Below are 16,654 nucleotides of genomic sequence, written 5' to 3'. Positions count from 1 at the left end.
CAACTAAATATGTTAGTTGTGAGATGATGTATTACGGAACGAGTAAAGAGACTTGCCGGTAACGAGATTGAACTAGGTATTGGATACCGACGATCGAATCTCGGGCAAGTAACATACCGATGACAAAGGGAACAACATATGTTGTTATGCGGTCTGACCGATAAAGATCTTCGTAGAATATGTAGGAGCCAATATGGGCATCCAGGTCCCGCTATTGGTTATTGACCGGAGACGTGTCTCGGTCATGTCTACATATTTCTCGAACCCGTAGGGTCCGCACGCTTAAGGTTACGATGACAGTTATATTATGAGTTTATGCATTTTGATGTACCGAAGGTTGTTCGGAGTCCCGGATGTGATCACGGACATGACGAGGAGTCTCGAAATGGTCGAGACGTAAAGATTGATATATTGGAAGCCTATATTTGGATATCGGAAGTGTTCCGGGTGAAATCGGGATTTTACCGGAATACCGGGAGGGTTACCGGAACCCCCCGGGAGCTATTTGGGCCATAGTGGGCCTTAGTGGAAAAGAGAAGGGGCTGCCCTAGATGGGCTGCGCGCCCCCTCTTCCCCTAGTCCTATTAGGACTAGGAGAGGTGGCCGGCCCCCTCCTCCTCTTTTCCCTCCGAGGAATCCTAGTTGGACTAGGATTGGAGGGGGAATCCTACTCCCAGAGGGAGTAGGACTCTCCTGCGCCTCCCCTCCTTGGCCGGCCAGCCTCCCCTCCTCTCCTCCTTTATATATGGAGGCAGGGGCACCTCTAAACACACAAGTTGACACAAGTTGATCCACGTGATCGATTCCTTAGCCGTGTGCGGTGCCCCCTGCCACCATATTCCTCGATAATACTGTAGCGGAGTTTAGGCGAAGCCCTGCTGCTGTAGTTCATCAAGATCGTCACCACGCCGTCGTGCTGACGGAACTCTTCCCCGACACTTTGCTGGATCGGAGTTCGGGGATCGTCATCGAGCTGAACGTGTGCTCGAACTCGGAGGTGCCGTAGTTTCGGTGCTTGATCGGTTGGATCGTGAAGACGTACGACTACTTCCTCTACGTCGTGTCATCGCTTCCGCAGTCGGTCTGCGTAGGGTACGTAGGCAATACTCTTCCCCTCGTTGCTATGCATCACATGATCTTGCGTGTGCGTAGGAAATTTTTTGAAATTACTACGAAACCCAACAGAGCTCTCCTCTGACCTGCCCAAGGGCGCGGGGACGAACGCGGACGGCTGTCACCGAGGCTGCCGCCGGAAGAGGTGGAGAACCCTAGCCGCCGTCGCGCCGCCGATGGGGATCTTCGACCTGCTCGACCTGGCCGACTGCGCCTCGGGCGACGAGGCCGTCGCCCGCGTCGTCAAGAAGGTCGTCCCGCCCGACGACCCCAACAAGCCCACCAAGGTCACCAAGAAGGTCGCCGCCGCCAAGGACGCTAATATGTCTCCAATGTATCTATAATTTTTGATTGTTCCATGCTATTATATTACCCCTTTTGGATCTTCATGGGCTTTATTCTACACATTTATATCATTTTTTGGGACTAACCTACTAACCGGAGGCCCAGCCCATATTGCTATTTTTTTACCTATTTTAGTATTTCGAAGAAAAGGAATATCAAACGGAGTCCAGACGGAATGAAACCTTCGGGAGCATTATTTTTGGGACAAATCTGATCCGGAGAGCCTGGAGTGCAAGTTAAGAAATCTCCGAGGGCCCCAGGAGATAGGAGGGCGCCCCCCTAGGGACGCGCCCCCCAGTCTCGTAGGCCCCTTGGGCGTCCACCGATGTACTTCTTTCTCCTATATATATCCACGAACCCCGAAAACATCCAGGAGCACCACGAAACACAATTTCCACCGCCGTAACCTTCTGTATCCGCGAGATCCCATCTTGGAGCCTTCGCCGGCACTCTGCCAGAGGGGGAATCGATCACGGAGGGCTTCTACATCAACACCATAGCCTCTCCGATGAGTTGTGAGTAGTTTACCACAGACCTACGGGTCCATAATTATTAGCTAGATGGCTTCTTCTCTCTTTTTGGATCTCAATACAATGTTCTCCCCCTCTCTTGTGGAGATCTATTCGATGTAATCTCTTTTTGCGGTGTGTTTGTCGAGATCCGATGAATTGTGGGTTTATGTTCAAGTTTATCTATGAATAATATTGGAATCTTCTCTGAATTCTTTTATGTATGATTGAGTTATCTTTACAAGTCTCTTCGAATTATCAGTTTGGTTTGGCCTACTAGATTGATCTTTCTTGCCATGGGAGAAGTGTTTAGCTTTGGGTTCAATCTTGCGGTGATCTTACCCAGTGACAAAAAGGGTTGCAAGACACGTATTGTATTGTTGCCATCGAGGATAACAAGATGGGGTTTATATCATATTGCATGAGTTTATCCCTCTACGTCATGTCATCTTGCTTAATAAGTTGCTCTGTTCTTATGAACTTAATACTGTAGATGCATGCTGGACATCGGTCGATGTGTGGAGTAATAGTAGTAGATGCAGGCAGGAGTCGGTCTACTTGTTATGGACGTGATGCCTATATACATGATCATGCCAAGATAACATCATAATTATTCGCTTTTCTATCAATTGCTCGACAGTAAGTTGTTCACCCACCGTAATACTTATGCTCTCGAGAAAAGCCTCTAGTGAAACCTATGGCCCCCGGGTCTATCTCTTATCATATTTGCTTTCAATCTATTTTTATTTGCATCTTTACTTTCTTGTATCTATATTATAAAATACCAAAAATATATTTATCTTATCATACTATCTCTATCAGACCTCACTTTTGTAAGTGACCGTGAAGGGATTGACAACCCCTTTATTGCGTTGGTTGCGAGTTCTCAGTTTGTTTGTGTTGGTGTGTGGGACTTTTGAGGAGCCTCCTACTGGATTGATACCTTGGTTCTCAAAACTGAGGGAAATACTTACGCTACACTTTGCTGCAACACCCTCTCCTCTTCGGGGAAAACCAACGCTAGCTCAAGACGTAGCAAGAAGGATTTCTGGCGCCGTTGCCGGGAAGGTCTTCGCTCAAGTCAAGACATACCAAGTACCCATCACAAACCCATCTCCCTCGCATTTACATTATTTGCCTCTCGTTTTCCTCTCCCCCCGCTTTACCCTTGCCGTTTTATTTGCCTTCTCCTTCCCAACCTCCTCCTCTCTTTTCGCTTGCCGTTTTTCTGTTTGCTTGTGTGTTGGATTACTTGTCTCCATGGCACAAGATAATACCAAGTTGTGTGACTTCTCGAATACCAATAATAATGATTTCCTTAGTACTCCGATTGCTCCTCTTAATGATGTTGAGTCTTGTGAAATCAATGCTGCTTTGCTAAATCTTGTTATGAAAGATCAATTCGCCGGCCTTCCTAGTGAAGATGCCGCTACTCATCTAAGCAATTTTGTTGATTTGTGTGATATGCAAAAGAAGAAAGATATGGATAACAGTATTGTCAAATTGAAGTTATTTCCGTTTTCACATAGACATCGTGCTAAAGTTTGGTTTTCGTCTTTGCCTAAAAATAGTATTGATTCTTGGAACAAGTGCAAAGATGCCTTTATCTCTAAGTATTTTCCTCCCGCTAAGATCATCACTCTTAGGAACGATATTATGAATTTTAAACAACTTGATCATGAGGATGTTGCCCAACCTTGGGAAAGAATTAAATTGATGCTTCATAATTGCCCTACTCATGGTTTGAATTTATGGATGATCATACAAATTTTTTATGCCGGTTTGATCTTTGCTTCTAGAAATCTCTTAGATTTGGCCGCGGGAGGCACGTTTATGGAAATTACATTAGGAGATGCTACAAAATTGCTTGATAATATTATGGCTAATTATTCTCAATGGCACACCGAAAGATCTTCTAGTAAAAAAGTGCATGCTATAGAAGAAATCAATGTTTTGAGTGGAAAGATGGATGAACTTATGAAGATGTTTGCTGCTAAAAATACTCCTACTGATCCAAATGATATGCCTTTGTCTTCCTTGATTGAGAATAATAATGAATCTATGGATGTGAATTTTGTTGGTAGGAATAATTTTGGAAACAATGCTTATAGAGGAAATTTTAATACTAGACCATTCCCTAGTAATCCCTCTAATAATTATGGAAATTCCTACAATAATTCTTATGGTAATTTTAATAATATGCCCTCTGATTTTTAGAATAGTGTGAAAGAATTTATGATTTCTCAAAAGAATTTTAATGCCTTGCTTGAAGAAAAATTGCTCAAAGTTGATGATTTGGCTAGGAACGTTGATAGACTTTCGCTTGATGTTAATTCTCTTAAACTTGGATCTTCTTCTCCTAAGCATGATATCAATGAGTCTCTCAAAGTAATGAGAATCTCCATTGACGAGTGCAAGGAAAGAACCGCTAGATTGCGTGCTAAAAAAGAAAGCTTCATAAAAGCGTGTTCTTCTAGTCTACATGAAAATAATGATGAGGATCTTAAAGTTATTGATGCGTCTCCGATTAGATCTATGTTTTGCAAGATGAATTTTGATGATTATGGGAGTGATGATGAATCAACTTTGCCTAGAAGGCGTCCCAAAAATTCGGAATCTTTAGATCGTGATGCTAAATTTGGTAAAAGAGAGATTGTAGAATCTTCAACTTCTAATATTGAACCTACTATCTCGGATTTCAAGGAATTTGATTATGATAATTTCTCTTTAAAAGGTTGTATTTCCTTGTTGCAATCCGTTGTTAATTCTCCTCATGCTTATAGTCAAAATAAAGCTTTTACCAAATATATCGTTGATGCCTTGTTGCAATCTTATGATGACAAACTGAATTTGGAAGTTTCTATACCTAGAAAACTTAATGATGAGTGGGAACCTACTATAAAGATTATAATTAAAGATTATGAGTGTTTTGCTTTGTGTGATTTGGGTGCTAGTGTTTCCACGATTCCAAAAACTTTATGTGATATTCTAGGTTTCCATGATCTTGATGATTGCTCTTTAAATTTGCACCTTGCGGATTCCACCATTGAAAAGCCTATGAGAAGGATCAATGATGTCCTTATTGTTGCTAATAGAAATTTGGTGCCCGTAGATTTTATCGTTCTTGATATAGATTGCAATCTTTCTTGCCCTATTATTCTTGGTAGACCTTTTTCTTAGAACGATTGGTGCGATTATTGATATGAAGGAAGGGAACATTAGATTTCAATTTCCTTTAAAGAAATGCATGGAGCACTTTCTAAGAAAGAAAGTCAAATTACCTTATGAATCTATCATGCGTGCTACTTATGAATCAAGTGCCAAAGATGACACTAGTTAAATCTATCCTTGCTTTTATGCCTAGCTAGGGGCGTTAAACGATAGCGCTAGTTGGGAGCCAACCCAATTTTTCTTTATGTTTTTTGCTTTTGCTCCTGTTTAGTAATAAATATTGCATCTACTCTCTGTTTAGATGTGTTTTTATCTCTTAGTTAGTGTTTGTGCCAAGTAGAACCTATAGGATAAACTATGATGATAGTTGATTTGATTCTGCTGAAAAACAGAAACTTTGCACTCACGAGAATAAATTCAATAAATCACAGAAACGTGCTTTTGCATTGATTCTTTTTGCTGCTGATCAATAGAAAATTTTTCCAGTACGTACTAGTTTGGTAGGATTTGTAGAGTTCCATAAGTTTGCGTTAGTTACAGATTGCTACAGACTGTTCTGTTTTTGACAGATTCTGTTTTTCGTGTGTTGTTTGCTTATTGCAATGCATCTATGGCTAATGAATTAGTTTATAAACCATAAGGAAGTTGGAATACAGTAGGTTTAACACCAAAATAAATGAAGAATGAGTTCATTGCAGTACCTTATGTGGTGGTTTTGTTTTCTTTCACTAACGGAGCTTATAAGATTTCCTGTTGAGTTTTGTGTTGTGAAGTTTTCAAGTTTTGGGTAAAGCCTTTATGGACTATGGAATAAAGGGTGGCAAGAGCCTAAGCTTGGGGATTCCCATGGCACCCCAAGATATTAAAGAGTAGCCAAAAGCCTAAGCTTGGGGATGCCCCGGGAAGGCATCCCCTCTTTCGTCTTCGTTTATTGGTAACTTTACTTGGAGCTATATTTTTATTCGCCACATGATATGTGTTTTGCTTGGAGCGTCATGTATTATATTAGTCTTTGCTTGTTAGTTTACCACAATCATCCTTGCTGTAACACACCTTTTGGGAGAAGCCTATTTTATTAGAATTTGCTAGAATACTCTATGTGCTTCACTTATATCTTTTGAACTTGATAGTTTTTGCTCTGGTGCTTCACTTATATCTTTTAGAGCACGACGGTGGTGTCTTAATATTGAAGAAATTGCTAGTCTATCATGATTCACTTATATCATTTTGAGAGACTTTTAGAAAAGCATGGTATTTGCTTTTGTTACAAAGTTGGTCCTAGAATGATGAGCATCCAAGTTGGGTATAATAAAAACTATCATAGGAAGTGAATTGGATGCTACGATCAACTTGATACTTGATAATTGTTTTGAGATATGGAGGTAGTAATATTAAAGTCATGCTAGTTGGGTTATTATGGTTTTAAAGAATGCTTGTGTTGATGTTTGTGATTCCCGTAGCATGCACGTATGGTGAACCGCTTTGTGATGAACTTGGAGCACAATTTTATTTATTGATTGTCTTCCTTATGAGTGGCAGTCAGGGACGAGCGATGGTCTTTTCCTACCAATCTATACCCCTAGGAGCATGCGCGTAGTGCTTTGTTTTTTGATGACTTCTAAATATTTGCAACAAGTATATGAGTTCTTTTTATTAATGTTGAGTCCATGTATTATACGCACCCTTTCACCCTTCCACCATTGCTAGCCTCTCTTGTGCCGCGCAATTTTTGCCGGTACCATATACCCACCATACTCCTTCCTCAAAACAGCCACCATACCTACCTATTATGGCATTTCCATAGCCATTCCGAGATATATTGCCATGCAACTTTCCACCGTTCCGTTCATATGACACACATTACTTTTGTCATATTGCTCTTTGCATGATCATGTAGTTGACATCGTATTTGTGGCAAGGCCACCTTCATAATTTTCATACATGTCGCTCTTGAGTCATTGCATATCCCGGTACACCGCCGGAGGCATTCATGTAGAGTCATATTTAGTTCTAGCTTTGAGTTGTAAATCCATAAAAGTGTGATGATCTTCATTATTAGAGCATTGTCCTCGTGAGAAAAGGATGATGAAGGCTATGATTCCCCCACAAGTCGGAAAGAGACTTCGGACTTTACAAAAAGAAAAAAAAAGAGAAAAAGAAAAAATAAGAGAGAAAGGCCAAAAAGAAAAAAAAAGCCAAAGAAAAAAAAGGAAAAATAATAATAAAATAAAATGAGAGAAAAAGAGAGAAGGGACAATGCTACTATCTCTTTTCCACACTTGTGCTTCAAAATAGCACCATGATCTTCATGATAGAGAGTCTCATATGTTGTCACTTTCATATACTAGTGGGAATTTTTCATTATAGAACTTGGCTTGTATATTCCAATGATGGGCTTCCTCAAAAGTGCCCTAGGTCTTCGTGAGCAAGCGAGTTGGATGCACACCCACTTAGTTTCTTTTGTTGAGCTTTCATATATTTATAGCTCTAGTGCATCCGTTGCATGGCAATCCCTACTCACTCACATTGATATCTATTAATGGACATCTCCATAGTCCGTTGATACGCCTAGTTGATGTGAGACTATCTTCTCTTTTTGTCTTCTCCACAACCACCATTCTACTCCACATATAGTGCTATGTCCATGGCTCACGCTCATGTATTGGCGTGAAAGTTGAAAGAGTTTGAGATTATTAAAGTATGAAACAATTGCTTGGCTCGTCATCGGGGTTGTGCATGATTAAATACTTTGTGTGATGAAGATAGAGCATAGCCAGACTATATGATTTTGTAGGGATAACTTTCTTTAGCCATGTTATTTTGAGAAGACATGATTACCTTGATAGTATGCTTGAAGTATTACTATTTCTTATGTCTTTATGAACTTTTATTTTGTATTATTTGGATCTGAACATTCATGCCACAATGAAAGAAAATTACATTATGAATTATGCTAGGTAGCATTCCACATAAAAAATTCTCTTTTTATCATTTACCTACTCGAGGACGAGCAGGAATTAAGCTTGGGGATGCTTGATACGTCTCCAACGTATCTATAATTTTTGATTGTTCCATGCTATTATATTACCCCTTTTGGATGTTTATGGGCTTTATTCTACACATTTATATCATTTTTTGGGACTAACCTACTAACCGGAGGCCCAGCCCATATTGCTGTTTTTTGCCTATTTCAGTATTTCGAAGGAAAGGAATATCAAACAGAGTCCAAACAGAATGAAACCTTCGGGAGCGTTATTTTTGGAACAAATCTGATCCGGAGAGCCTGGAGTGCAAGTCAAGAAATCTCCAAGGGCCCCACGAGATAGTAGGACGCGCCCCCCTAGGGGCACGCCCCCTGTCTCGTGGGCCCCTCGGGCGTCCACCGACGTACTTCTTTCTCCTATATATATCCACGGACCCCGAAAACATCCAGGAGCATCACGAAACACAATTTCCACTGCCGTAACCTTCTGTATCCGCGAGATCCCATCTTGGAGCCTTCGCCGACACTCTGCCGGAGGGGGAATTGATCACGGAGGGCTTCTACATCAACACCATAGCCTCTCCGATGAGTTATGAGTAGTTTACCACAGACCTACGGGTCCATAGTTATTAGCTAGATGGCTTCTTCTCTCTTTTTGGATCTCAATACAATGTTCTCCCCCTCTCTTGTGGAGATCTATTCGATGTAATCTCTTTTTGCGGTGTGTTTGTCGAGATCCGATGAATTGTGGGTTTATGATCAAGTTTATCTATGAATAATATCAGAATCTTCTCTGAATTCTTTTATGTATGATTGAGTCATCTTTAAAAGTCTCTTCGAATTATCAGTTTGGTTTGGCCTACTAGATTGATCTTTCTTGCCATGAGATAAGTGTTTAGCTTTGGGTTCAATCTTGCGGTGATCTTACCCAGTGACAGAAAGGGTTGCAAGACACGTATTGTATTCTTGCCATCGAGGATAACAAGATGGGGTTTATATCATATTGCATGAGTTTATCCCTCTACATCATGTCATCTTGCTTAATGCGTTGCTCTGTTCTTATGAACATAATACTCTAGATCCATGCTGCACAGCGGTCGATGTGTGGAGTAATAGTAGTAGATGCAGGCAGGAGTCGGTCTACTTGTTATGGACGTGATGCCTATATACATGATCATGCCTAGATAACGTCATAATTATTCGCTTTTCTATCAATTGCTTGATAGTAATTTGTTCACCCACCGTAATACTTATGCTCTCGAGAGAAGCCTCTAGTGAAACCTATGGCCCCCGGGTCTATCTCTTATCATATTTGCTTTCAATCTACTTTTATTTGCATCTTTACTTTCTTGCATCTATATTATAAAATACCAAAAATATATTTATCTTATCATACTATCTCTATTAGATCTCACTTTCGTAAGTGACCGTGAAGGGATTGACAACCCCTTTATTGCGTTGGTTGCGAGTTCTCAGTTTGTTTGTGTAGGTACGTGGGACTTTTGAGGAGCCTCCTACTGGATTGATACCTTGGTTCTCAAAACTGAGGGAAATACTTACGCTACACTTTGCTGCATCACCCTCTCCTCTTCGGGGAAAACCAACGCTAGCTCAAGACGTAGCAGACGCCGCCAACGCCCCCTAGGACGACCATCCGCCCCAGCACCACGAGCACCAGCAGTACCCCCAAGGTATCGCGCGCGCCCTCTCCCGATCTGTAGATTCTCTGGTCCCGAAACCTTCTTCTGAATCTTTGATCGGCCTGGCGGCCGCATTGTGGCCTGGCGTGCCATGGTGCGGGTTTCTGACTCTGGATAGATCCAACCTTTGTTTCGCTCTGTGTTGGTTAAATCTTTGTAGATCCTTGCATCTGGCGTTAAATTGCTCTAGTTTTGGTGGCACAAAGGGGCTCGATTTCTAGTTAAGGTCTACATAATGCTTCTTTGTCTCACGCTTCCTGGTTGTTCAATCATTAAATTGCTTCAGACAGAATCCGGCAGGCAGATTCTTTGTTCATCTATGCATACATCTTGTTCGATTAATTTATATACCATCTGATTATGCCATAATTGATCTGTTGGCTCTATCTACTATGCATGTAAATATGTTATATACAAACTCTTGAAACTCCCTGGTCGCTCATCAGTATATAAGCAACTGTTGATCTGATCTCACACTGGCTTATGCTATATGGAAATTGAAACTTCAAATTGATGTGTGCCCCACATTGTATTTGAACTATGTGTCTGACTCTAGCTGTGGCACCTGAATTTTGTTTGCAAGCAGGTGATGTTTCTGATATGGAAACTGCTGTACCTGCACATGTTTCTTTAGACGAGGGACGTGACGCTACTGCAGCAATGCAAGAAGAGGCTGTGCATCTTCAGAACGACCAGCAAAAGGAGCCTACTGGTTGAGGAGCATAGCCAGGAAGATGCACGTGATGTGCCTGGAAACTGCACAGGTTTCCTCTGACGACGAAAATGATGATACTGAAGAAATAGAAGAGGAGCAGGGTCAGGAAGACGAAGGTGGGACAAAGACTTCAGTAACAACTTATAAATTGATACGTCTCCCATGTTTTGTTGTAGCTGCAGTCTCATGAAATCTGAAATTGACAAGAATTTTGTGTGCAATCAGGTCGTGTGGAAACTGCTGTGCCAGTTTCTTCAGACGAGGCAAGTGGTGGTACGGAAGAAATGGAAGAAGAGGACCAGCAAGGTAAGGACAGTTTGCATCAAATCAGTATGCTTGCGCTATTTGATTCACTTCCTGATGCGAATTCTCTTTTTGCAACAAGCGATTGTTTCTGATGCGGAAACTGTTACGGTTTCCTCGGACGAAGGAGCTGATGATGCTGCTCCTCCGTGCCGCGCGAGCAGAGACCTCGCCTCCCCGCTCGCCACCGTAAGCTCCGCCCTTCCTCCCCTCCCCTCCCATAGTGTACCGTACCGTACCGTCGCCTCTGTTTTTTCTTTCTCTTCTCTTCTTGTGATGATGATGATGATGATCCTCTGGTCTGGTCTTCTTGTGATTTTATTGCTACTCGATACTGAATGGATGATGTGCATCTTTCCTCGGTTTGATTGAAAAATGTCCCCCTTTTTGTGCATGCATACATCTGCCCACTAATTAAGCCACCAGAATCTTTTAGTTAGGGCTTAATAATAATATATGTCAATGGTGTGACTCTATGTTTACATTGTCTCCTATAGTAGAATTATTATGGATGGTTCTCTACTCTACTAGTGTTGTAGCCTGTAGAGGCGAGTCTGTATTTTGTTCTACACATGATGATGCAATTATGAACTGCTGTTTGTTTCCTAGCTATGTATTGCCATCATATAAATGCCTGCCATGTTATAGATTAGCCAACCATTGGTGGCCTGTTTCAGTTTAATTTAAATGCCCATGGGTGCGTGCAAAGGGTGAACACACAACACACTAGTTAGTAAGTGCACAACTCTGTCTGTATACTTACCAATTGATGTGGTAAATATGCACCTACAAGGATTGCTACTGGTAACTGAATGATATGCATCTTCGACCAGGCCACCTACAACAAGCTACTCACTGAGGTGTCCAAGTACAAGCAGACCACGCCCTAGGTGATCTTGTCTTCTTGCTTGCTTTTTACCCGTGAGAATTGAGATCTCGGGATGGTGGGTTATGTGGATGGATGGCCCCTGGTTAAGTCTTTTGCTGTGGTGCTCTGTTTTGGGGTCAGTCAGTAGTACTCTGTGATGCTCTGGTTCTCCTAGCATGGGATATATGATTTTGCTATGAATTGTTTGCATGCCCTTTTGGATGCCGGTTTCTGTTGCTGCATCAGTTTTTATTACATCAGTAGCTAGTGGTGAACAATAATAAGTCCACTTGTTAATGTTTTTATTACATCAGTAGCTAGCGGTGAACAATAATAACTTATGGTTTATGTTGTGGCTTGGGGCAATGTAATCTTGTGGTACTTCCATGATTCTGTTGGCTGATTTTATATCTTATTGTATTCTTTATATTATAGCTGTCTCCCATGATTCTGCTCGTATCCAACCATTGTGTTTGCTTTGTTTAAGTTTCAGTTTCCTTAACTTTGTTGTTGAATGTATCTGCCTGCAGATAGACTGGGATGATTCTGCACCAAGTCGGTCTTGTTGGGCACGATCCTGTTATGGAGAAGCTTAAGATTTCTGACACCATTGCTCCTATGTTCTCTGGAGATGTTGGCATGGCTGACCTGTTGGTGGGACCAGATTGTGTCTGCTTCTGTTGGTGCAGGAGCTTCTTCCCCCGCGCCTCTGTTGTCCGCATGTCTAGTTGATTGATTCCGCTCGCTTCCTGCTGAATTGTTCAGACTTTGTAGCGCTCATGAGACTTTTATGTTGCGCCTATTCTTGATCTATGAAGTGATACATCTGAAATTTCCTATATATCTTAGTTGTTGGGCCTAGTAGTTGCTGGTCCGTTCTTGTGCATTGGTTCTGCTCTGAGAGTCTATTTGTTGCTTGCAATACTACTATTGATTTAACTAGATTTTGTAGCTTGTTGTCAAAACTTCAAACGACCTGAACTTGCGCAACGGTTCTAGTTCGAAAATCATCTGTATTCACAATGATATGTTAGCTTGTAGTCAAACTTGATCATGAGTCTGTTAGCATGTAGTCAAACTTGAATATGAATTTGTATAGCTCTTTATTGTTCTCAACAGACTGTATAGCTCTTTATTGTTCTCCACTTATTTGTACAGCCAATGATGCTTACTTAACTGTATAGCTCTTTATGTTTCTTTTCCATGTATTCTATTTGTGCTCCACCCGAAATCTATTTTGCACTGTCGAGTTCTTGAAACGAAGCGCTCACTGCTCGACCATTTCTTTACTAAACTGGTAGCAACAGAGGCAAGATATTTTAAACAAGCTGAAGTCCTTTTGATTCTTGATTTCTAGCATACACATGCAACCTGATTGGTGTAGATATGATGTAGGTTCAGTGCTTACTATTTTTTTATGTGATGCATGTTACCTTTGTTTCTGTCTATGCCTTCTTTAGTGTTTTGCTAGCTAACTAGTCTAGCACTGTTGCTAACCTGATTGGCGTTTTGAAATATGAAGATGCATGTAAGCAGTATTCACTGGTGGAAAAAGGGCCTTTGGTCGCGGTTCGCAACTGCCATTAGTCGCGGTTGCGCAACCGCGACCAAATAGGCGCGACTAAAGGCCCCCCCCTTTAGTCGCGGTTGCTTAAGAACCGTGACTAAAGGCCCGTCCACGTGGGCGCCAGGCGGCCGTCGGGGCGGAGGACCTTTAGTCGCGGTTCTTCTGGCCAACCGCGACTAAAGGCCGCCGCATGTTTAGGGTTTTAGCCCCCCCCCCCTAAACCTGTTTTCTGTTTAATTTGTATTGTTTTATTTCTTTTGTGCTTTATTTTAATTTTGAAGGAGTTTCACATATTCTACGGTACTACATACATGCATATGAATGTACAATTTCAAACAAATTTGAAATTAGAACCAAAAAGAATTCAAGAGGAATATACAATATATATTCAATATCATCGGATGACCATATACAATTTTGAACAAGTTTCCATACATAATTTAATGCATATAAAGTTCTACGTCCTCGTAATGGTGTTCTCCTTTAGGATGGAGGACTTCCCTCCTGAACCATCCAGCTAGTTCCTCTTGAAGTGGTCGGAAGCGAGCTTCTGGACTAAGCATCATCCGGAGGTTATTCCTCTGAGCATTGGTATCACTCGGAACCCGCTCAGAGGTGTATCTCCGGATCATCTCACAGACATAGTATCCACATAGATTGGTCCCCGCTGGCTGAATATCCTCACCATTCTTAGCCTTTGACCTTTTGAATTCTAGCTCTTTTTTGAATTCACCGACCTTTGTATCTACGAACCGTCTCCAAACCCTACGAGGCAAAGAAAATTAAATGAACAAGAGAGTTATTAGTTACTTGATATTAGGAAATGAACGAAATAGGCCGATCGATATAGAGCGCAAATGAATGAAAATAATTACTTCTGCAGCATTCTTCTCATGCCGCCCCAAAGCTTTGGATCCTTATTCAGAGAGTCGTGGACGAGACATTCTGAGGTGTCAACTTTAATTACTAGCAGAATCCAGTGGAACCTGCGGACACGATACATGCACAGTACGTCATGCATAACTCATCGATTAGCCGGCCACATACCATGCATGGAGTAAACAAAAGAGAATGTGCTCAAGACAGAAACACTCACCCAAAATGGTAAGGAAATAGAATATCACTTTTGAGTTCCTGCTTTGTAAGAAACTGCCACAGGTCTGCCTCCATGTCGGCGGGGTGATGCTCCAACACATATCCATTAACGATGTGTGGGTCAATGAACCCAACATCATGGATGTTCCTTACTCTGCATTCCTTAATCTTCATTCTGCATGTATAATAGCGGACACAACAATATAGTTAGGACATATATATAGTGCAGGCAATATGAACGAGATGGGGTAGAAATAAATCACTTACAGAACGTAGCAACTGATGATAGATTTGTCGAGCTCGCGCAGATTGAAAAGCTGGAACAATTCACTCAGATGAATTTGTACATAGTAATGTTTGAAGTGATGCTCATATCTAACTTCCGCATAAATATATTCTTTGGCGTTTTTATTTTTTATGTAACCCTTGTACCATTTCAGCAGACCTTTCATTTGTGGAGGTAGATCCTCTTCCTGCGCAGGCTCGACGAGAGGCCCATTCTTCACATATGTAATTACTACCTCCTTCACTGGCGCCTCATCAAGGCCTAACAGTTCACGAAGAGTAATACCTAAGTTGGCCGCTTGTTCTCTGGCACTCGTTACAGTCAATCCATGTGCTGCCGCAGCTGCTATGATATCGGGGTCATCCGGACCGGCGGCTTTCACTATAAGCGGGGCAATCGATTGTTTACTTTGTTCCCCGAGCTGGGCAACTCGTTTCCCGCTTTTTTTACTTTCTAATTCCGTTTTCTCGGCCTCCTCCAAGGCTTTGTTCTCCTGGTTCTCCGCCCGCTCTTTCTTCTCCTTCAACATGAGTGCCTGCCTACGAAGTTCACGTGCATAGTCGTCAGGCAGATTCTTCGCGGCTTGGGACGGTGTGCTCAAAAATGACTTAGCCCACTTCTTTTGCTCATCAGAAAATACTGGCTTGGGCTCGGGCTCTCTTTTCTTCTTGCAGTCCGCCTTCCATTTCTCATGATCAGCAGCCGCGGCCGCGGCAGTTTCCTCGGCACTACGTTCCCAAGGCCTTGTGGGGAGAGGCTTCAGTGATGGCTCCGGTACCTTTGTGGTCTTAGGTACATAAGGGTCCGGGTTAATAATCCAGGACTGCTTCTGCTTCTTTGCCGGAGGTGGATTGGGGGGCGGCGTCTGATCACCCGCCGGACGAGGACTGGGGGGCGGCGTCTGATCACCCGCCGGACGTTGTGGACTGGGGGGCGTCGGCTGACGTGACGGAGGTGTAGGTGAACCGCCACCACCACCACCACCGTAGGGGGGTGGACTTGTTGTCCTTGGCGCCTCGCCTGGAAACTTGATAAACTTCTTTTGCCATAGAATGAAATGGCGCTTGACATCTCCAAGTCTTTCTCCCCTTCAGGTGTAGCAATGTCAATCTCCAGGTCCTCAAACCCTTGGACTATGTCCTCCACCGTGACACGAGCATAGCCATCTTGAATGGGGTTGTTGTGGTGGAGTGCTCCAGGTAAACATGGTAAAGCACTGCCGATGGCTACCTTCATGGACATGTTCCCGATAGGATAATACAGATGACATTCTTTCATCTCCTTTATATCGTCCACGGGGTAGCGAGGAGGCTCCGGTGCAGTAATTTCGACCACCAGAGGCTCCGGTGCAGTAATTTCGATCGTCGGTGCATCTGCACCAGCCGGTGGGGCCTCCGTGGAAGCCACACTGCTTCTCCGCTGCTGGCTTCTGAGATCCGCTGGATGATCTTCATGCTGCGCCCGAGCTGCATCTCTTTCGGCTACTAGTACACTCACGGTTTTCTTCATCACATCCATTTCCGATGCCAACCGCGCCACAACATCTGCTTCCCGATCCATCTTTCTCTTCCGGCTTCTGTAACCGTACGGGTCATCGTTCTGGGGGAACCCTATTTTCCACGGAATGTGCCCCATGCCTCGTACACGTCCTCCGTGTTCAGGATTCCCGAGGGCTTTTGTCAGCGCGTCGTTCTCTCTGTTGAACTTGATCTTCCCCTCTTGAGCATCCCTCATTGCGTCAATAAGGGCTTGGGTGGGTTTAATTATTTTGCCCCGGTAAACACACTCCCCTGTCTCCGGGTTCAGCGTTCCCCCATGCCCGTACCACCAGCTTTTGGCCCTTGGGTCCCATCCCTCCGTACCTGGACGGATTCCTCGCGCCCTCAGCTCGTTCTCCATCTTCTCCCACCTAGGCTCCCAAAGGCGATACCCTCCTGGCCCCATAATATGATTGTACTCCTTCTTAGCCGCATTTTCCTTATTTTTTTCGATATTTGAA

General features: G+C 42.9%; 1 long non-coding RNA gene across 1 annotated transcript; it reads left to right on the top strand.

Moving 5' to 3' along the window:
* Window positions 1-10,766: 10,766 nt before the first annotated feature.
* On the top strand, window positions 10,767-11,836 carry LOC123135124 (uncharacterized). The gene is made up of 3 exons (XR_006465829.1): window positions 10,767-10,842; window positions 10,922-11,028; window positions 11,673-11,836. It is a non-coding gene; the product is annotated as an uncharacterized lncRNA (long non-coding RNA).
* The last annotated feature ends 4,818 nt before the right edge of the window (window positions 11,837-16,654 follow it).

Source organism: Triticum aestivum, chromosome 6B (assembly GCF_018294505.1).
Source record: "Triticum aestivum cultivar Chinese Spring chromosome 6B, IWGSC CS RefSeq v2.1, whole genome shotgun sequence".
Classification (NCBI taxonomy): Eukaryota; Viridiplantae; Streptophyta; class Magnoliopsida; order Poales; family Poaceae; genus Triticum; species Triticum aestivum.
The sequence above is the reverse complement of the archived record's forward strand: the minus strand, read 5'-3'. Positions and strand labels throughout refer to the sequence as shown.